The sequence below is a fragment of the Hippocampus guttulatus genome, chromosome 4 (genome assembly GCF_054856545.1).
Source record: "Hippocampus guttulatus isolate MCC_2025c chromosome 4, RoL_Hgut_1.0, whole genome shotgun sequence".
Lineage (NCBI taxonomy): Eukaryota > Metazoa > Chordata > Actinopteri > Syngnathiformes > Syngnathidae > Hippocampus > Hippocampus guttulatus.
The window spans coordinates 10,989,783-11,012,262 of record NC_141264.1 but is presented as its reverse complement, the minus strand read 5'-3'; the positions used below and the strand labels follow the sequence as shown (position 1 = coordinate 11,012,262).

Genomic DNA, 22,480 nt, shown 5'->3' with positions numbered 1-22,480 from the left:
ACTTTTGAGCTGCATAATGATGTGTGGGCTGATATTAGACACCTGCCTTTCTTTATGTGGACTCAAGAGGTCGAGCAAAAAAAATGTGTCAATCAAGTGACGCTACTTTTTTGAGATACGAGCAGTCGTTAAGTCAATTTTTTTTTTCAACCTGTGAGCACAAACTTGATAATATAAATGATATGAACAGTGTTTACTGTCAAATCAAACATAAATCAACGTCAGTTACACATTTTGTATTTAAAACAACCATATCGTTTAGTCTTTACTCCACTCGCTTCAGAGCCATGCTAACATTAGCAATGCTTAACATCTATGTGGCTGTGCTATAGCCAGGGGTGCACATTAGGAGTGCGCAGGTGCGCATGCATACTGTGAATCATCATGCATGCATCAGATTCGACTGCCTCAGCGCGCTTTTACGTTCTAAATATATTGCAGCCATAGACTCTGTGATTGCAAGTCAGTGTCGAAAAGTCAGTCAAGGATATCAGCCACAAAGATTGCTTCCAAGGGTTAACTTCAGAATAAAAGATTCCTAAGGCATCAATGTCCATGTACAGCAGACATCGGCAACTCAAATGCTGAAGGCTGGGGCCACCATTTCTCATCAGTGCTACTGGGGGTGGGGGGGGGGGGGGGGCGTTGTCATTTTGAAGAAATACAGTCCACGTCATTTTATATTGAGAGAGCAAAAGCTTCACAGTACAGTATTCAAAGGTGCTGTTACACTGCCACTGAAGAAAATGGGAGGGGAGACAGAAGGAGGCTGAGAGTCGCTCCGAGCTAGACATCGTTACTGAAGAATAAATAATGTGCAGAAGCTCCCATTAACGCATCCTTCAAAGAAACTTCCTTAGTTTCTGTGACAACAGAGGCAACCGCAGTCCAACACTTGCATACATACAGCTAACAGTTCAAGTAACCCTTTTCTGTGAATGTAAAAATTTGTGCTGCTTTTTAAATGATTAGCCGTATGATTTGTAACACTTCAAGACATGCATCAATAGTATACTTTTGGTCACTGATCGCCATGCCTGGGTCATGACATCAAGTTTGTGCATTTGGATGCACGCTGCACCGTCTCAGGGTTGACTAGAGCAGTAGAGCAGGAATGCCAACCTCGATGTGGCTCCTACCCTGCTCTTAAAATCTATTTTGGAGGGGCTCACTGAGACGACGTACACATCTTCAAATGTAGTGCTGCTCTCGACGAACAACGGACGTGCCTCGACATATCGAGACAGTGGAGTCAGTCCTTGATTTGGCAAATCACAATATGAAAAATGAAGTTCAATGATGTTATTTGATGCATTTCGACAAGCAAAAAACAAAAATGAACAGACAAATGGAAAAGGTGAACTGCAAATACAGGCTCGAAAGAGTTAATCATGGTGTAACGGGACATGGATACATGGAGTACTGGGCTTAGTTCTGTTGTGCCAGGCCAGATGGCTACCATATGTATCTGAGCGGGTGATCATAGAGGGAAAGCTAGCAAGACGGAAGGCTGACATGTGGTGTATCATAACTTCTTTCCTATTTCATGGCATCTTAAACTATTTTATATCTTCTCTGCCGTGCATCCACTGGTATGAATAACGGTGGGAAAAGAAAACAGGGGATCCCGCAAGACAAATGACGTCATCATGGCAAAGGAGACTATGAATAGTTCGGTTTGGATTCTGCGGTGACCAGTTTGGTCTGATGAAACCACAAGCCTGTAATACATTAGTCGTATGTCAGCCACAACGACAAGAAGTACCTAACTATACGAGCAAATGTCAGCTAAAATTAAGAAACTGGGACAAACAGAAGCCATGCAGCAAATACATGCATGAAAATAAGTGGTTAATATCCACCTTATGAATGCAAACATGAAGTGCGTACAGTGAAAAGTCAGAATTTCCGGGACTTGACCAATTATTGATGTGCTTTCTGCAGAGAACATGGTCGGCTAATTTATCTATTGTTGAGCTAACACAGGATCATGTTAAATGCATTTCACCTCTCCGTGTGAAAATGAAAAAGATCGGCATCAGCAGAAACAGCACATTTGAATAAGCCTGATTTGTCATTAAAAAAAATAATCAGTAGGAAATGCAACCGTACTAGGTTGTCAGCAAAACTCTGAGTCATTTTCGCTGTTAAACTACCTTTGAAAAGTAGTCTGATGTCTTTCGTTAGCCTATACGGGGCACTCGCTTCGTGGCTCGCTGCTAGCGACTAGAAGCTAATGCACTCAAACGGTGACGTATGTCAGCGTAATTATTTTGATTTGATTTTACCATCTTTAACTAACTATTGAATGTCACATGATATATCAAGATGACATTTCGATGTTGGTGGCAATATATGAACTGTTCCCAGCTACAGTCAGCAAGATGAGTCAAGGGAGCCGCCACATCACCGCATGCTGCCGGAACATCAAAATAAGAGCGTGCAAAAGCATTGGATTGTTATTATGCTTCTGCAAGGCTTGCTGATAAGATGGTGATTTAAATCAGGTGTGTTAGAGGAGGGAGACATCGAAAACACTGTGGACAGGAGCCCCCGAGGACTGAAACTGGCGACCCCTGATCTAAAGCTTTACCTCAGTATCAATATTTTGTTCAATATGACACTGGACTGAAACAGGAGTTTGTAACATCCAGAGATTGTCACATCCCAATAAAAACAATATATATATATATTTTTTTAATAACAGCTACATAACTGATTGTTTTTGACCCATAGTTAATCACTGGTATTAAGATTAAAATGCCCAGCCCTTTATTGATCAAGTACAAATGAAATTGCTACATTTTGAAGAGGAGGTTTTGCTTGCAGGCTTGCTTTTAGGATAATGGACGCGACAACACACTGATTCCAATAAAGTGCACTAATAAACTCGTTTAATGGTGTCTCCCAATAACTACAGTGCAATGTCGGTTATTTATACACACAAGGGAGCATTTAACTGCTAATGTGCCATATATCTTCATAATTAGAAGATGGAAGTCTGACGAGTCCTGAAATAAGCGTGAAGACCACCATTACAATCCAAATGATTGCTACCATTTATGCGTTTATTTGAAGAAATAAACATTTGGACATGAAATTAAACCATATTCTAAACAGTCTAATAGTTCTAATAATGTGACATTTTGATCCTTATAAAGTAACATCCCAAAGGGACATTTTAGGAAACACGCAGCGTTTATGAATCTAAAAAGGAGCTAATGCAAAAGGAATGTAATGAAAGGGCGTGGCGTTTGTCCCGCTGAATGTTCTCTGACAGTATTTGCAGTCATAATGTTAGATATGCCTTCATAGGATGAGGCGATCCAACAAACGGCTACACCAAGGACTTTGCCCCATTGCAAGCACACAGACAGTAAAAATTGCAGCTTTCAAGAGGTTCTGGGTTCAAACTCCGGTCCTGGAGGACCGCTACCCTGCATGTTTTAGATGTTTCTCTCCTTCGACACACCCGATTGAAATGATCAGCTCTTCAGCGAGCTCTGCAGGAGCCTGATCATGACCATGTACCAAAACATGCAGGATTGCGGCCCTCGGGGATTGGAGTTTGACACCTGAGGTTTGGGCCCTCCTGTGTGAGCTTTCCTCTCTCATCCTCCCCGTGCTTGCATAGGTTCTCTCTGCGTACTCCAACTCCGTCCCACATTCCAAAAACATGCATGTTGGGCAAAGTAAACACTAAAATTAGACATAGGTGTGACTGTGAAGCCCAGTTTTAATGGCAAGATTTTACATTTTTCAGCAGACTTCCAAAGAGACCCCATGCATGATAAGAAAAAAAAATCACAGCTGTACAGCCCCACGGCAAAATCAATACATCACGCACTAACCGATTTCCTTCTTGAACAATCCAACAGTACGCGCGCGCCCGCACGCGCGTGTGTGTGTGTCTGCAGGTTGGTGAAGGTAATTGGCAGCTGCAGCTCCTCAGTTAATCAACTGCTGCCCTTTTAAAACTGGATTTGGATGCCACGGTTCTGCTAGAATTTGTACAATCCATTTCAAGTTTGTCGTGTCCTGAAATTCTTTGTAACTTTGGAGATAGTGATAGTAATCCTGCCTACTTGTCTTTACAAGCTCTGGCCTGCCACCTGCCTTTGTTTGCTGCACATCTGCCTCGCACCTGGTTGCCGCCATCCTTACCTCAACCTTGCGCCCCATGTCTCCCCTGGCCTTAACCTGGACACATTCCCTATAGCCAAGGAACCTGCTCCATTTACCACAAATGTGTAACTCATCATTATATCTGCTGTTTCTTTTCTGCATCTGGGTCCTCCTCACAACCAGCCACCTAACAATTTTTTTGCCGGTTGTCCGAGGTTTCTGAAGCAAGGGTGATATAAATGATAAAAGTCTGACAAAATAACAGGTGAATTGAACGTTTTTGTCTTATGGTGTTGTCCTTCGCGTAGACCCGTTGTTGACTGTTCTCAGCGTTTTGGCCGCTACATTCGTCCAGGGAGATCTGTGCTTGATGGTTGTGCATTTTCGCACACTAGCACAAATTTTGATGGGGGGTGGGGGGTGAATGTCGGCGCTGTTAGACATTCGCCGCCTAACAACCGTGGGGAGCTTGTGCTCTTTTGCGCTTGTAATAGGCAGCTTTTTCCACAGCCCCATTTTGTTCAGAAATGTCAGTGCTGTTGGACAGTCTGCGTTGGTATGGCTGGATGGATGGTTGGTAGAGCTAAGGATGATGAGACTCGGCGCAGAGCACGATTGGATACTTGGAACTGAGAGTGAACGCTTGGAATTGAAGCGGATCTAATTGAACCAATCTCTGTACAGTATTTGTCAATAGACGCAACAGCTTCTTGTTTACTTTTCAAACTTAGCTAGGAACAACAAAGAATAGTTGTTACAATTGTACAATTGTCCATGGTTTATGTTATGTGCTGTCCTATTTTGGTTACATGTTAAATATTCAGTAAAAAAATGAAGATGTATTGTGAAATTCTATGGAATACAGTCATACCTCTGTTTTCGACCATAATCTGTTCCAGAAGGCTGTTCGAAAATGGATTTGTTCGAAATCCGAAACAATTTTATTAGCCCACGATTAGGGTCTGATACACTATGCAGAAATAACAAAAAACAGTCAGATTTGCATAATTCACCACAAACACGTCCGCTCACAATGAACGTTGCATGAGTAAGCGTGTAAGGAAGCCGCCAGGAGTCGAGCGGCGTATTTAGGTTTGCTTTGTTTGGTCAAAAAACGATTTTCGCTCGTAATCTGAGGCGTAAAAATCTCTAAATTTCTGGTCGAAAACCGATTTGGTCGAGAACAGAGACGTTCGAAAACCGAGGTATGACTGTAATTGTTAATTCGGGGCTCGCTTAACTGATTAGTCATGAGTGACCCACTGCCTTCCCACTCCATACTCGGTGCAAAATGAAAGCCTTTTATGAAGAGTATTTGTTGAATAAGTTTAAATTTAGATTTTTTGTTTTTGTTTTCAATTTGCAACAAGAAGCCTATTCAACTTCAGGAGCAAATGGCATGTAGTCACTTTGATATTTCAAAGGATTTTAAAAAATGTTGGAACACCTGTATTGTTACATTTTTACTTCTTGCAGGGTCAAACAAATCAAAATGTAAAAAGACTGAATTTTTCATACGGTTATTGTATTCTCTGCAATAAATAGAATGATGAATATAATGTGGCTGCCTTGTTTGCAAAAGCTGAGTAACACCAAAAAAAATGGGAGGAAAAAAAGACAGTCAGAGTGAAGATAAGCTAAAAAAAATGCACATGCTCGAACACGCAGTTCAGCATCACACAATAGAACGAGCACACACAGATATGACTTGTGACGGGTGACCGGCGCACAACAAGGGCGCAACTATTACGTAATCATATCCAATCAGAGTGAAACCAGTCTCCCTCCTGGCTGTGTCTTACTCAGCCCCAAGGTAGCAGCTCAGTTGCTATTATTTCATTCTTTTCTTTTCTTTTTTTTTTTAAATCTCTTTTCTGCCGCGAAGGGTAATAGGTCTGTGTGTGAAACCCACGAGTAGTGCAATTCCCGCGGGATGCTTTGCAGACAATACTGGCAATCTGCAACAAGAGGGTGGAGGGGAATTGTGAAGTCACTGAGCCATGCGCACACCCTCACCCGTCAACCCCCCACAAAGGTCTACCTTTCGATGAAGGACTTTGCTCGATGCCTCCCATGTCATCTGATTTGTAAAAGGCGCATGGTTTTGAGTGGTCTGTTTTAGTCAATAAAAGGAGGACAAAAACATGGCGAATTTGGAGGGCTCCTATTGACAGATTGTCCCAGCACTCCAGCTAAATGCAACAATGTTTTGATGTAATTGCTCATTTAGCACCGAGGGCACTCGAGTAATTAAAGAATATGACTAATGCCGTGAAAATGGGATTTTGCTACAAGGGGATGCTTTCCTCCGGGCCAGGGATGACATCAGACCCAGCTGCTTGTAAACACAGGCTGCTTTTAAACGAAGCCACTCGTGGACATGAAAACTCGGCAGCATAAACACAAAGCAAAGTGCAAAGCATATAAGACAGTAACACCTTCAGGCAGGAAAGGTACAGTCACTGGCCATGCGTAATGGGCGCATGGTTCTTACGTTTGTGTGTCTGCATCACTTTGTGTCTCTGTGTACATTTGTCTGCCTCTTTTCCTGCATAGATGAACAAAGCAAGTGTGAGCTTCTGAGCCGGCCACTACAAAGGAAAACAATGGTGTGCAAATGTTCACGAAAATATTTTCAAAGTTCCTGCTATAAAGAGACCCGGAAATAACTGTACTCTCTATTTGATGTTTTGATGTGTAGAAGACCAAATAAATCCAAACATTTTCTGGGAAGACCAGATGAACTTAATGTTAAAGGTGATGACAAACGATTCCTCCATCCATTTTCTAATCCACTTATCCTGATGATGGTCGTGAGCGTGCTGTAGCCTATCCAGGATGTTTTCGGGCAGTGGGCGGGTTACACCCTGAACTGGTTGCCAGCCAATCGCAGGGCACACATAGACAAACAACCATTTGCACTCACAATCACACCTCGGGACAATTTAGAGTGTTCCATTAACCTGCCGAGCACGTTTTTTTTGGAATGTGGAAGGAAGCTGGAGTACCCGGTGACGTTGGGGCCTGGAATCAAACCCTGCAACTCTGTTCTGTGAGGCGAACATGCTAACCAGTCACCCACATTGCCGCCCTATGACAAACGATGACAATGTAAAACAATAAGAACTATCAAACAGCTACACAGAAAAGGTCTAAAACCACCAGTCACAAAACACAAAATGCATCCATTTTTGGTACTTGTCGTATTCGGTTGGGTTGCAGGTGAGCTGGAGTGTATCCCATCTGTGCAAAGTTATGACTCTATGGGGACCTAACATGCATTGTTTTTGGAATGTGGGATGAAGCAGTCAACCACTGTAGATTCGCACCCTGGCCACAAAACAATTTGGGATAAAATTAGTCTCAATTGATTTTCAATCCTGCCTTCTCTTTCCTAGTGCTTGAATGTCTACAAATTGGCAAAAACAATCTGTTGTGGTCAGCGTGATGCAGACTGAGCAGATGCTTGCCGGCTCGCACGTCACAATGGAGATGTGATTGCCGCATTCTCACTCCTCATTTCAAATGTCTTGATGCTTAATTTTCTTGTATTTGCTCTAAGAAGGAAAGGTGTAAAAACAAAACCTGACGATCTAAACGTTTATTTCTGCAGATTTGAAAAGGAGACCTCCACTCTGCACATCTGCCCACCCTCACCACCAACTCCTTCATTCATACCCCACACCTGCTCCAGCCGACATAACCTGAAGCTGAACACACTCAAGACTTTATAGATGAATGTGACTTTCAGGAACCATCCTTCGCCACAGCTGCCCCTCACACTATCCAACTGCCCTGTGTCAACCGTTGAGACCTTCAAGTTCCTGGGAATCGCAGTCTCTCAGGACACGAAGTGGGAAGCCAACATCAAATCAATTCTGAAAAAGGCCCAGCAGAGGATGTACTTCCTGAGGCTGTTAAGAATCAGAATCATCTTTATTGGCCAAGTAGGTAGAACACACAAGGAAATTGTTTCCGGCAGTGTAGGCTACACTAGTACACTAGTATCATCATAAACAAGGAAGCACGGCCTGCAACAGCAACGACTGAGACAGTTCTACACAGCAGTCATCGAATCAGTCCTATGTTCCTCCATCACAGTCCAGTTTGGTGCCGCCACATAAAAGGACAACATCGAGCTATGGACACTTAGGACTGTGGGGAAAAAAAATCATCATTCCACCCTACCCATTCCTGAAGACTTGCATGCCACAAGAACCAGGACGAGGGAATGGAAAATTCTCTGGACCCCCACCACCTATTTCCCTCAGGTAGGCGCTATCAAACCATGCTCACTAAAACCAGCAGACATTCAAACAGCTTCCTCCCTCTCGCCATTAGCTCCCTGATAATTGTACAGGCTTGAAAAACTGTCATTGATCAACATTCTACAGCACTAGACACACGCATAATTGCGCATCCAAAGTTGCATTACCATTACTGCTCCTGGCCATTTAAAAATGGTGCAACGATTATCTGTCACATATGCACAACTGTCATAATATTGTAAGTACCGCACCACTGATCACTTTATCTCTGCTCGATGACTCTTCATATTGTTGCACAGCTGTCATTGGGTGTTACTCCTGCAAAAACGTACCCTGACATTACGAACTTACTTGTCATTGTCTTTGTTTATCGAAGTTGCTTGTTCCTGCACTAGTGGTGTAGCTCATACTATCTGAGACAATAAAAATGATTCTGAAATGCTGCGTATATCAGTCCTGTAAAAATACCATAAATTACCATTAAAGTAAACCCACATCTTTCTGAAATGGATTTCAAAATATCACCATATTGCCCTGGGTGGATCACAGCAATAACATGTGTGTGTGAGTTGTTTTGTCTTTAATGTGTCGGAGTTTTTCCTTTTAAAATGCCAAAACAATACAGTTGGAAGTAAAAACAATGGTCCCTGTACTCCTTTCCAAGTCCTAACAGCAGGTAAATTCTTTCACACCTTACTCTGAACTTTGTTCTCCAAACGTTGCTGCTCCCTGAGTGGTTCCAGGTTGGGAGACTCGCAAAATATGATGTATTGAGCTACAAATTGCTCAGTAATTGTTTAAGTCACCTAGTGTAATTTATCATCCAGACCGCGCACAGTCTCTGTGGGGCGCGTCCAAACAGACTGGAAGTGGGCCATGCCTGGCAGAGACTGATGAGGCCTGTGGCCATGTGCTGCTCCTTATTTCTTGCCCACCCCGACTACAGCGCATCCTCTGAGGAAGGACCCTCATTGTTCAGGGCCAACTCTAGCAAATATCTCTGTCACTTTGATAATGTGGGAACAGTCGTATCGGGAATGCCATCATTCAATGTGAAATCTCTCTTCTGGTACTTTATATTGAAACTATGGAAACTTTGATGAAAGTTTGGTAGGTTTGATGCATAAATGACTGATTGATGATTTGCTTTCGGGATTTGAAGGGTGAAGAGAAGTGTTGTTATTTCAGTCTTTTTTGCCAATATCACCTGCTGCTCCTCAGTTTTGGTAGTTCTCACTCCTTAACTTCCTCCTGTTGTAACCCACACCTCATCCTTCCCGCTTGGTACAAACTATGTCCTCCGCTATACTCAGAGTGGCCCTCGATTAATTTTTGAAAATAAAAATGGCTGCTGTTGCTGCTATAATACATGCACCAACCAGAGGATGGCAGACATTGCTTACCAATGCGTTGAAGTCCAAAGCTGTAATTGTGAAGAAGAGCGCGTCATGGCCTCTTTGGTTGTGTCCAAATTCACAGGCCGGGTCTTCCAAAGGCCGCATTTTTGGACACATGACGTCACTTCCGTTGCGACTCGGCCGCAAGTGGTGTCCAAATTCCCATTAAGCCTGTCCAAATTCATCAGTGTTCATGCAGTCCAAGGAGGCTACATGAGGAGGAGCCCTTTTATGGTGTTGAATGACCCAACCTGTGAATTGTCTTTCTAGAATTTGGAAACCGCGTGTGGTGGAGTCGCGCCGGAAGTGGCGTTATGCTGCCAAAAAATGTGGCCTTCAGAGGACACAGTCTGTGAATTTGGACACAGCCTTTCACATCAATCTCAAAAGTACACAACCAAGGTGATTTTATTTCCTTTTCTTTTTTTTTTTTTGGACAGTTCGTTTAAAATGCATAAGGAGAAGTAAATTTGTCTCCTCCAAAATCATGTATATATTCAATGCTTAATAGTGTTACAAACACATCTGGGTGCCTAACTGGACAAGTGATCATTTTGATGGACTTGCCTGACCAAGGGGATGCATCAAGGGGCCTCTTCTAATTCTCGTGTTTTTGCCTATGTTATGGAATTTCCTGTCCTATCCTACCGGAGTGAGATGACCTGGAAGTTCGTGGAGTATAGGATCATTTGAATTCTACAAATGCTAAAGAAAGCTGCCTGTATGTAACCTTTAAAGCCCCATTTAGCATAAGTTACTCCTGATCTACCTTGAGGAAAGGATATTTTCCCAAATTCTTAATGACAGTAACTTTGAAAGCAACAGGACACCGACACATTTGACAGCCTATGCGAAGACACTCAGGTTTCACACTCGACTTAAACCCCCCCCCCCCCCCCCCCGCCCCGCAAAAAAAACCCCCAGTCATTTAAAAAAAATAGCAATAACACGTTTTCTTTTTGTCAAAAGTGGATAATCAATGAGACAGAGAAATACACGTTCAAACCAAAAAGAGAGGTATGGTTCCACATAACAGAAATGAAATTTCCATACATACATACACATACATACATTTCCATAATTTATGATCCAAAATAAATAAAAACATCATAAGTGATCCCTCACATCAATAACAATTACTATTTCTATTATTAAACAAATATTTTGCAGGTTATGTCTGCAAGTCAGTAATACTCCTTGTTGCGCAATGACAACAGTTCGGAAAAGTGGAGTCAAATTAGTTTGAAACAGTGCTGTCCGTAACTATGTTGGAAAGGAAACACCTTTTCATCTCTCATTGGCCTGATGACCTAATCTAACAAAGGTGAAAGGTGGCATGAGTACTTAGTGTATTGTTGTTGTTGCTGTTGTTTTTGTTTTTTTGGATCTTTTCTATAGGCATTAGAAAATTAAAGTATATGAATATCCTCTTCTGTACATTGGTTGAATAAAAAAAATATGCAACATATGCGCATATTTTGTCATACATGTGGTTAGGAAGTGCACGGTCCGATGCAGCCCCCACAGTAGTGCTGATGAAAAATTGTGGCCCCTGCCATTATTCAAATTGGCCATCCCTGAACTAAACCCTTACTCTATAGCAGTGGCGTCAAACTACTTTTTGTTGCGAGCCACATTGTAAGTTAGGATTTCCTTACGTCCATTTTGACTGTGAACCAAAATAAACGTATGATTGTCACATATTACATAAACATAAAGAAATGGTGAATAACTAGTTTTGAAATGAGAGTGCAGTAAAATATTATAACATTAATTTTAAAACAGCTCAATGTTTTCAAAAGTGAAGACAATTTGCAATTTTGGTGTTGTAGTAAGAAACATTAAGTCGATGCACATAATTTGCATTGGTGGGCCACATCAAATGATGTGGTGGGCCAGATCTGTTCCCCGGGCCTTGAGTTTGACATCTCTAAGCTTTCGGGATCATTGCATTTGCCTTATTTACAACCCTCCTCAGTCCCCACGTTTGGTTCACAACTTGGAAGTCAGTCTCACTTGAACACATTAAAGAGGAGCTCAGTTGTCTGAATGCACCCCAGGGATAGGGGACAAAGGAGGCTCCAATGAGAAGCTATAATTGAAGATACACAAGTGTATCATTTGCATGGGAGTCTCTTAGTACATACAACACACAACAAAACACCAACACTAAATCAGTACAGCAAAAGCAGAGACTATTAAATGTGGTTGAAATATGTTTCATAATGCAAGACAGTGTTCCTCAAGTTTTTTTGCGCCTCAGACTGGTTCATACAAGTCCTTACATTTTGCACACTGGCAACAGGTGGGGTGGGGTCAGGGGGAATGATTAATAAAATGCTATAAAAACACAAACACAAATCCACTGTGTTTTTTTTTATGTACTTCACCAGCGGCACTAACACGATAACAAGGGTAACAACAATGCTTTAATAAGGTCACTATGGTAATGCTTTAACATATAACAGACACCACAGAACAATTTCATGAATGATACGAGCAACACAAAAACTGGGGTATTTTTTAGATAGATATACCAAATAAATGTCAAGCTACAGTTTTATGTTACTATAACAGCAGCGTGCACCTAAAATGTGCCAACAAGGCAACATGAAACAAGTACAAGGTGCATGAAAATATTGAATTCACCATAATGCTAAATCTAGAGCCGCTCTGCCGCATATTGTGCAGAGCGGGCTTTCTTCATGCGTGGGAATCACCTGTTGCCATAAATCCATTTTCAAGTATGTCTCCTGCTATTTTCTGTTGACTGCACATTTCTTTTTCTTCATGGGCTCTAGTGTTGCCTCATCACTGGGACTTTTCCCTGGTGAAAGAAATTTTCCAAATATGTCTGGGGTTTTTCAACTGGTGTGTGTGTGTATATATATATATATATATATATATATATATATATATATATGTGTGTGTGTGTGTGTGTGTGTGTGTGTGTGTATATATATATATATATATATATATATATAATTTTGTGGGAAACATTGCAGCTGTAATGTTTTATTTCGCGGAGCTGATCAATGACATCAGTAATCACTCAGCGAATTAAATACATTACAGCCCATCAAAAAATGTGCATAAAATACATAATTATCAGCCGATCAGATCTGTGTCAAGAGATTGACTGTGTAAAATCTATGAGTGATGTTTAAAAGAATTAGCGAGGTACTCCATTTTCAGCGGTGCCGACCGTCCCAAATTTCCTAAGATTTTGAGAGTGAAGACATTTACATATCCATCAAAATAGTTTTTTGGTCAACAGTGTGCATTATTATCAAGATAAAAAAAAGATGAAAACTGTTGGAACTAGATCAAAACGAGATGAAAACAGTCGCTATGTTTTGGTCTTAACAAGCTGTTAAAAATGGGATTAAAAAATTAGCAAATTGAATTTGAGGATTTCTCAATATACTCTGATCAGATGTACAATGCTCTGAATGGCCGCATTACTTTAGAAGGACGTCGATTCTCCCCAATGATATTACATTTTTCACTCAAATTTGACTATGCTTTTTAATAGGTAATTTCTACAATTTAAGGTCTTAAAAGTTTGGACATTTCCCAGCTCTAGCTACAGGTATGTAGCCAAATATAGTATACCAGGCTGCATTGATGAAGTGCCAAAACCAGCCATGCAGAAACATAACTTGTGTTTGCCTGAGCTAGCACATGGTCTGGCCTTGACACACTTCGGACGCCATCATGCCTTAGAGGTCTCTTGAGCTCAGTTTAAGTACCCTGCCCATGATGGGATTACGGTACAGTAAATTTATATTTTGTTGTTAATGGTGCACAACCCCACTGGATTGAGTGTTGCTGCATCGATGCATTTGTTTGATTAAGATGAATGGGCTTTCTGAAGATAGAATATAATCATCATTCCTAATAAAGTTTGGTGGTTTCCAGATGTTTGCTGCTCCATCTTGGGTATATGTGACACTCTTTTAGCAGTGCACTATTTTTGACTTTGAAAGGCTCCAGTATTCCTCTTTAGGTTTTTGAAAGCTTGGAAGTAAAGCCCACCCCAGGAACTAGGCAGAGGTATTAACTCCAAACTGAACAATGGCTCCCTTCTTGAATTTCTTCTCAACTCAAGAGCGATGCGGTACCATATTTATGCAGGGTGCCGTGAGATTTTTTTTTCAAATTTCGCACATTTGCATCTGTGTACAGTATGAACAGTATGCGTGTGTGTGCACACATTCAGACCTCCAAGCTTCGTGACACCATATTTGGGTTGTGGAGCGAAGTGGATTATGCAGGGCTTTTCCCGGCTTGCCAGTCTTTCCCACCTATTGCACTGTCACAGTAGAGCCAGTAATGCTGGAGGAAAATGTGCAAGGAGGGAGGTACAGGGTGTATGACTAGCCTTGAGCAAAATGCTGGAAGCAAAAAGATGATGCTACTGGGAAGGAACTGTGGATGCATGAAGAATATCTAAACAGGAAGGACCATAAGAGAAATTGGCTTGACTCCTTCCTGACAGTGTACAGGTACGCAAGTCAGAAAAGAAAACAGCTCAAGCTTTTTTTTTTTCCTGAACTGAGGTTGCCAAAATACTCGAGGACTTGTTTCAGCCCTCCATCGCAATATGCAAAAGGACGTCGACCGTCTGTGATGATCGATCACTCAGATTAGCTGATAGACTATGCGATAGGACAAAAAAGAAAGGCAGCGAAAAAGAAAATGGCATTATCCAGGAATTTTAAGATCGGCAAAACACTGCTTTTAAACCAAAATGCATGCAAGATTTATTCGCATACTCGTATACGAAGTATCGAGACCGCTCAGGTCTTCTGGGACAGGTCGATTGTGTGTTCCCAGAAGCAGAATTAAAGTTAAGCATTTAGTTATTATGTTTTTTATATCAGAGGTTTGCTTTTAATATCAGGGGTTTACTGAAATTCTGAGTTCATTTAAATCAGGGCTGAAAACATGATTGTTTACTGCAGCATTCTCGTCAATCGTTCTTTTATACTCTTGTTTAGATCTCCATCTGCACGCCATCTTTTAATTTTTTGGATGACTTCATTATGAATTGCACAATATCTTGATATTTTGTTTCTTTCTGTAATGTTTTTAATGTTTTATGGAAAGGACTTTGTATTGTACATGAAATGGGCTGTACAAATAAACAATGCCTTGATGGGCATTTTCTTGGATTTGTGTGAAATGTGCTCGATGAAACCCAGACTGTGGGTGGTATGATACAGAATGACACATGAATGCATGCATGCCTTGGCCACCACTTCCTGGGGTGTTGTGTCACCCTGGCCACCCCACTGAAAAGATTCTGGCTATGCCCCTGCATAGGGGGAAGCCTGACATTTCTTGAATGTCGAGAAAGTAGCAGTGCTCAAGAACTCAACTAGACAGAGGAAGATGCTATGTATCGGGAGATGAGAGTGAGGACTCGGTCACCAATGTTGTTAACTTTCTGAAAACCTGTTAATGTTCTAAACTGGCATGATTAAAGATTGAGAATGTTGGATTCGTTATATTTTTGTGAGTATGTGAACCTTTTTTTTTTTTTTTTGGTGGAATGCTAGATGCGGCACAGGCACACCCAGATTGCAGGTCGAGCGGCCCGGCCCACCTAAATTGAGTTGGAGACCTCTGATTTAGAGCCTCAAATTAACCTAACGAGCATGTTTGGGGAAGGGCATAGTGTAATTGTGGTTTGCACAGCTCGCATGCTCTCCGTGTGATTTCATGCATTTTCTTGCCCACACATGTGAATTTACATGTGAATACTTGTTTGTCCTGCGATTGACTGGCGGCCTGCAGTCGAGGTTGTAACCCCCCGCTCGCCCAAACTCAGTTGGGATGGGATCCATGACCCTAATGAGAATAAGTAGGACTGAAAATGGATGAATGGTTGATGGCAGGTTTCTACAATGTGGGAGGAAACTGGAAAAGTCACACAAGGAGAACCTGTGAATTCGACACCTACTATTACACTTTTGAAAACTCTGCCATCTATTTATTATTAGAAAAAAATCATTTTATAGTTGTACATTATCTGCATCCTGAACCATAGGGCTCTTCGTATGAAACAGTGTCATTCCTTCTGGGTATGTCAGAGCTGCACAGTGAAGCTGTGAAGCGAGCGTGGCTTACATGAAGCATGATCCCAAATGGGAGCCATTTTAACTCGCTATCCAAATGTTCTGCTTCCCTCATTTGTCCCCTCAAGGAAACGTCTGATTCCAAAAAAAGCCTAAAAGCACCTAACGCAAAGTCAGGGAGCTTCAGTAAAGATTACTGCAAAGATGCCTCCAACCAAGATTGTTCAATCAAAGACTGTTTGGTGATGTTGATGACTGCATCTTTTACGCAGTGAGTGCAATTTGCCACGAGGAGGCAAATGACTTCAACAGTCATGGACTTGCACACTTTGTGCCAACCTTATGAGTCCTGTGTCTTGTGCTCCAAAGTGAGAGCAGTAATGCACACTGGCCTGCCACAGATTAATATTGTGCTGTCAAAAAGTCGACATCTCCACTAGTTTTAATAAGCTTGAGATTTTTGTACAAACTGTTCCCGGTTCCTCATCTTTTTTTGTCTCGAGCTGCCACATTTCAGAGTAATGAGTTCCAGAATTGATTTTTATTTTTTCGTCGACACTACTTTGCGCCCCTAAGCCATCAAGAGCAACCTCTTGTGTTTTCACAATAGACACTCTTATATGCATTATATAATGCTGACTTAGCTGCCAGGGGTATTACAGTCAAGGTCTTGATGGAGGGCATGAGCACAGAGGCCTTCCGCCTCAAACTGAAATCCACCCTCTTTCCCAAAACACTCAGCTGCCTGTACAAACCAGAAGCTGTATCAAAGTGCTTCCTCATTCGATGTCTACACCTCCCTTATTTTCTTTTATTTTCTTCCAACACTGTATCCTCGTGAGGAGTGCCTATAGGTAGCCCCTTGCGTAAGTTTGGTATTCGTGCATGTGTGCAACCAATGCGTGCGGTGGTGACGAAGAGCCTCAGAGCATTCGAGCTTCCTCCATGAGCATTACTGTGTTTTCTACCTTACTAGAGATTGGCCTGTCTGCACACAACACTGTAAATCACCCTTTGACTCCTTTCATGTCATGTGAGCATGGCAGTGTGGTAGTAGTCCATATGAATCATGTCATGCCATGTCACATTAGCTACCTTTATGTTAACCAATGCAGGGTTACGCAGTCCCCCAGCCATGTCATAGTGACAGATGGATGACAGTGGCACGTCCTTTAAGCACGTCAGGGACATCAACATATAGAATCTATATGGTTGTTGATATAGTGGTTCCATATAGATGGAACCACTCAAAGACATCAGCTGTTTTGAAAGGCAAAGGTTATGTGAGTCACATCAACTTATATAGAAGACACACTGCTTTCTAATTTCAGAACATCCGTAGGGAAAAGGTGAGTGTATCAAACTTTGCAACATCCTTGAATTATCAAATTTTTAAAAAAGCATTAATGTGTATTTTGAAATATTTGAGGTCTACGGTGAAAAAAATCAAGAAATGGATTTGGTTTCATGTAGGGGTGGCAATTGACGTCAGCTGCAAGCAGTAAATGGTGTGTCATCATAACAGCATAACTCACCAATTATTTCAACTAGGAAAAGAGACAATATGATACAGTAAACACACGGGTGTTTTAAGGGAAAAAAATGGCAAATAAAGAAATCCTCCCTTAAAATTTTTTTCTCTCTAGTTTAAGACCAAAATTACCCTCCCACACTCGCATACACTCCAGTAACAACCACATAAAGAATAAATTGGAGAGTACAGTGCGCACATTGTGTAGTAGAGTTCAACCATTTATCATTTTCACATTGAAATCATTACTCCAGACATATGATCATGTGATCGCCAAAGACGTGAGGGTGCTTCAGCGCTTTTTGCCCCCCAAGCTTACTTCTCAGAGGCAGGAAGCTACTTGTGGACACAAAAACCACTCGGCTCCCAACAGATTAAAAAAAAAAAAAAAGGCACGTCCATTGTTGCACAGTCACCCATCTCACCTGAATTCCTGCTTTCCCAGCTGCTTGCAAACTGTGTGTGTGTGTGTGAAGGGGGGTGGGGGGTGTGAATAGTGACGTTCATCCTGCCATTGCTATGCACACCATTTGAAGAATCGATGTAAAATCACAATATCTACCACAAAAATCACAATTCTTTTCCTAAAATTGTTCAAACCTGCTGTGTAGACTAATTAATTGTTATCCATCCATCCATCCATCCATCCAGCCACTTTCAACACCGCGCATCCTGAACAGGATTGCCGGGGGGGGGGGCAGTACGTGGAATACACCCTGACCTATTCACCAGTCAGTTGCAGGGCACATGTAGAGATGAACAACCATTTGAACCCACAACCAGTGAGTGGGAATCGATTACACGCGGCCCGCACAGAAGTCAGGCGAGTGTACTACGACCCCATCTGCAACTCTAATTAGTTATTTTATGTAACTGTATTATGTAAATGTATTCATATGTAATGCGATTGGCTGGCAACTGGTTCTAGGTGTCTGCCGCCTACTACCCGAAGATAGCTGGGATAGGCTCCAGCACGCCGCGTGACCCTTGTGAGGATAAAGCGGATCAGAAAATGGATGGATGGATGGATATTAATATTTATGCTTACACACATATATAATGGTACCTTGACGTATGGATGCTTAGTCTTAGCATTTTTAGCATATATAAGGCGCATAAAATAGAAGCAGCAAAAGTGACTGCAGTTGCTTAATGCATGCACTAGATGGCGCCACGCTCAAGGAATACAACACAATACAGCTTTATATCGAGCTTTCACAACCGCAGCAGCTGTAACAAAGCGCTTGACAGAATACTTAAAATACTATGTCGAAGAAAACAAAATATTGATCCATATCCAAGTCCCGTCTGATTATAGGGTGCACTGTCATCTTGTGAGAAAATTGAATGCTTTTAGGTGCGCCTTGTAGGGCGGAAAATAAAGGTAATTACAACCGATGCTACGAAACTTGAATGAAAATTAATGATGACTTGATGATTGATGATCTTATCTCGAAATAAAATCCAACATAAAAACGACATGGGACATCCATGAAAAAAAGAATGGATTTGTTTCAAAATCTGATTTGTTTGAGATCCGTGCGTGGCAAGGACCGCTAAGACTGAACCCTTATGTAAAATGTATGACAACAATGGTGAGCATCCTGCATCTTCTTAGAATGTGCCATCTTATTACAAGAAGACAAGGTCAGTGTGAGAAAACAACATCTGCCTACTCTTTGTAGCTGAACCAAACGGTATTGCTTGGTAAGATCAAGGTGGATATCCTGCAATAATAAAAGTGCTGCCATTTCAGACCATCCTGAACACCCTGTACAGAAATTTAAATGTTTAGAACGCTAATGGACCGGACAACAATATGCAATTCCTCACATGCCTGGCAATGTTCACATTCGATGCTTTCTCTCCAAAACTATTTTTGGCACAATTCTAACTTGAACAGCAGCTGGTTGGTCAATAGTGAGATTTCACAATGTCAAGTCCAGCCAACAGAAGCATAGTGAGAAGCAGCACGAGAAACCTATATCTTAATTGTACATTTTGCACATCATCCACAATAATCATAAATTCAAGGCAAAGAGGAAAGACACGGAATGATATTTTATGATGGGATTTAGGAGAGAGGAAACCAAAGGTGAGTAATTATAAGATGTCAACTACAATATGAAAACAGGCAACATTTCATTTTGTTTTATAGTATGCTGAGACAGGGCCTATTTTGGGGGGGGGGGGGGGGGTTGTTGCGCTGTTAAAGTATGATCATGAGCTGCAAGAAATAAGTGTGTTCACAGGAAGTTATTCCCATAAAAAAAAGTGTAAGGCAGCAGAGAATTTTTGGCAAGTGTGTGTTTTGGGAAATTAGAATCTGTTTGTGGTTGATATTATTGTCAGTACTGGAGGAAATGACTTTATACAGAGGCTCATTTTTACTGTTTGGAAGAGAAGCGTGTTGTCAGAAGCTTCTGCAGCAATGGGGAGGATTAGCGGAAGGTGGTGTGCAGATTGACAATGCTTTCTCGTGTTTATCAAGTTCCTGGCTTTAAGAGCCTGAGTGGAAGATAAAAGGCACATTGATGACTGAAACTCTTGATGTGAAGAGGGTGGTAATTGTTACTCTATTACCTTTGGCTGATCCAAAAGCCTTGAATCATTAAAACCGCTGCAATGAGAACTGTTAGCCTGGATTATGCAATGGTGGTTTGTTTCCAGTGTGCATTCATTTTATCATGTTGATACCTACAATAGCCCATTCTCACTTTTCGCTGGACACTATTAAAAGTACGACAACATTTTTAAAAAAAATTAAAAAGCTCAATTTTATGACTGAAACATTTGAATTAATATTGTGACACTGTAAAATGCATTCAGTTTAAGGACCGAGAGAGCCAAACCCTTTCATGTGGAGACTGGTGAATTCACTTCCATTCAGACCACCTTACTTTCTGACTAAACATACACCTTGCATTAGCATGATTATTTCCTCAGATCATTTGAGACAGACTGTGTGTTAATTGAAGCTGTAAATGGGTTGCAATCCAGTAACATGCTCCCGTCGGCCTTATATGTCCATTTTACACTGCACTTATGTTAGTGCTAGTTCTTGGCCAGTACCCAGTTTAACACCAGGTGTTTCTTTTTCCACCATCAAAATTGGTTGTAGCTCTCACTCTGGTGCTTAAAACTGGTGCTTAAGATGGCGCCAATTATTTGTTGGGCCAGACTCTGGCACCAACTACGTCATGGGACGTTGGGCAGGGGGCGGTAAGCGGTGCTATCATGACGATCGCAGATGTAGAGGAATGACTACCTGAACACACACAAGTTTTGCGCAAACTGTTGAGCGGTGAACTCCGGCACAATCGTGCATCACCAGAAGAGCGATCATGGATGGGCCGACATAGCATGCGATCTCCGACTCACAGCCAGCCTCGTGATCCTGTACAATGATCAGGAAAGATCTAAGCATTTGCCGGTTGCATGTACCTGACTGTTATATACTACATACAAATATAATCGATGCTATGCTAAGTTGCCTAGTAGGTACTAAGAGCGCATTATTAGTATTGTTATGATTATTATTATTACGAACAGTGCAGGCGTTCTTGGGTAAACGTCGACATAAGCAGTGACGTTTGGATGCTTTACAATAATGTAATGACATAGCTCCTGCTTGGCTCTTTGCCGGTGGAAAACGAAACATGTTCTTCGGCCCTGGCGCCGACCTTTTTTTTTGGGGAGTCAAAATTTATATCAGCTTTTTTTTTTTAACATTTTGTTCATTCAAAATGGAAAAAAAGTGTTGAGAAATAGCAATTACGGAGAACCGTTGTGAGAATGAGGCACTCTGCGCTTTTTCACTCCTCCCATCTGCCTCTCCTGCCATAACAGCTGCCATCAGCACTGACAAAGAGTCTGCCATCAATACAAATCAGAACAAAGAAAACAAATGAAAACAATTTGCGCTTCAGCAAACAGGCACAGACACAAAGCAGGGTCCAGTTTGTAGCTGAATAAGTAGATGTATAAATACTAAAGACAAGCATTAGCTTATGTTTGTATTTTCAGCTTTGTAGTATATGACAGTCATGCAAAAAACAAACAAACAAACAAAACATTTCACTTGTGAGGCATTAGGATCAATAAATAATGGAAGGCTGAGCGGGCTTAGTGAGGGGGAAAAAAAATTCTGCTTTGGTGATGAGAGACCATCGTCCTGTAAATGAAAATAGTCTGTGGATTCTGTAGCAGCTTGTGCCACATCGGGGCCACTGAGCCCCTGCAGGGAATTTATATTGGCCAGAGATCTTTTATTTGCCAATAACTGATTGGCAAGAAAGTCATACCTTCCTTGAGGGCATTGAATTAGGGCAAAATTTACCCAGAGTCAGGGCTAAAACCTTGACCAAAAGAAATAAGACAATTTTCTTCGGTGGTCTTTTGTCATTTGTCACACACAAGTTAAACAACTTGTCCCCAGAGAGCATAAATACTGTCAGAACACTCTTTTTAAGTGGGATTTGTATCCATTAGCCATAGAACGGGGGGTGGAAGTAATGTAAGATGACATCTTTGCTTAAAATTACAGTAGTTATAAAAGAGGGGGTTTCCAGTGCGCTGCAATAATACGCCCCGACACAATGCATTCCATTTTATTATCATCATAATTGCTTCAAAATGTGTTCCTTCTGATGTACTGATAATCGTGAGCCTTGTTTACACTGAGCAGTATGACACAGTTTCAATTTCCATTTTAAATAGGGACCAAATGCAGCGCCTCCTAATTTATAGCCCGTTTTGTTGGAATTCTAGTTCACTTGTGTAAGATGGAGCTACAAACGCTGCTGTCTGTTAATTCGTCAACAGAGAGTACACGCTCACCTCGGTGTTCGTTTGGAAGGGAAAAAGGTGGAATGGGAGGATACGCGATTATGATACGTTCCCAAAAGAGAGTGAAGAAATATTTAGTTTGACTTCTTATATTTGCATCGTAAATAAGAATGACTTGAGCCCCTTCCTGTGTGCAAGCCAACCGGTAATGGAAAGTTATTTTTCGCTTGTTTTTTTTTTAACTGCTTTTTAAAATATTTTAGATTCATAGCCGAGAAGTGTTTTGTA

General features: G+C 41.5%; 1 protein-coding gene and 1 pseudogene across 2 annotated transcripts in view; one reads left to right on the top strand and one right to left on the bottom strand.

Annotated features, from left to right (window-relative positions):
• Positions 1 to 22,480, bottom strand: part of abtb3b (ankyrin repeat and BTB domain containing 3b) — an 83,381-nt gene that overhangs the window by 28,028 nt on the left and 32,873 nt on the right. The window lies entirely within an intron of this gene.
• LOC147205923 (uncharacterized) lies at positions 7,573 to 8,474 on the top strand (annotated as a pseudogene).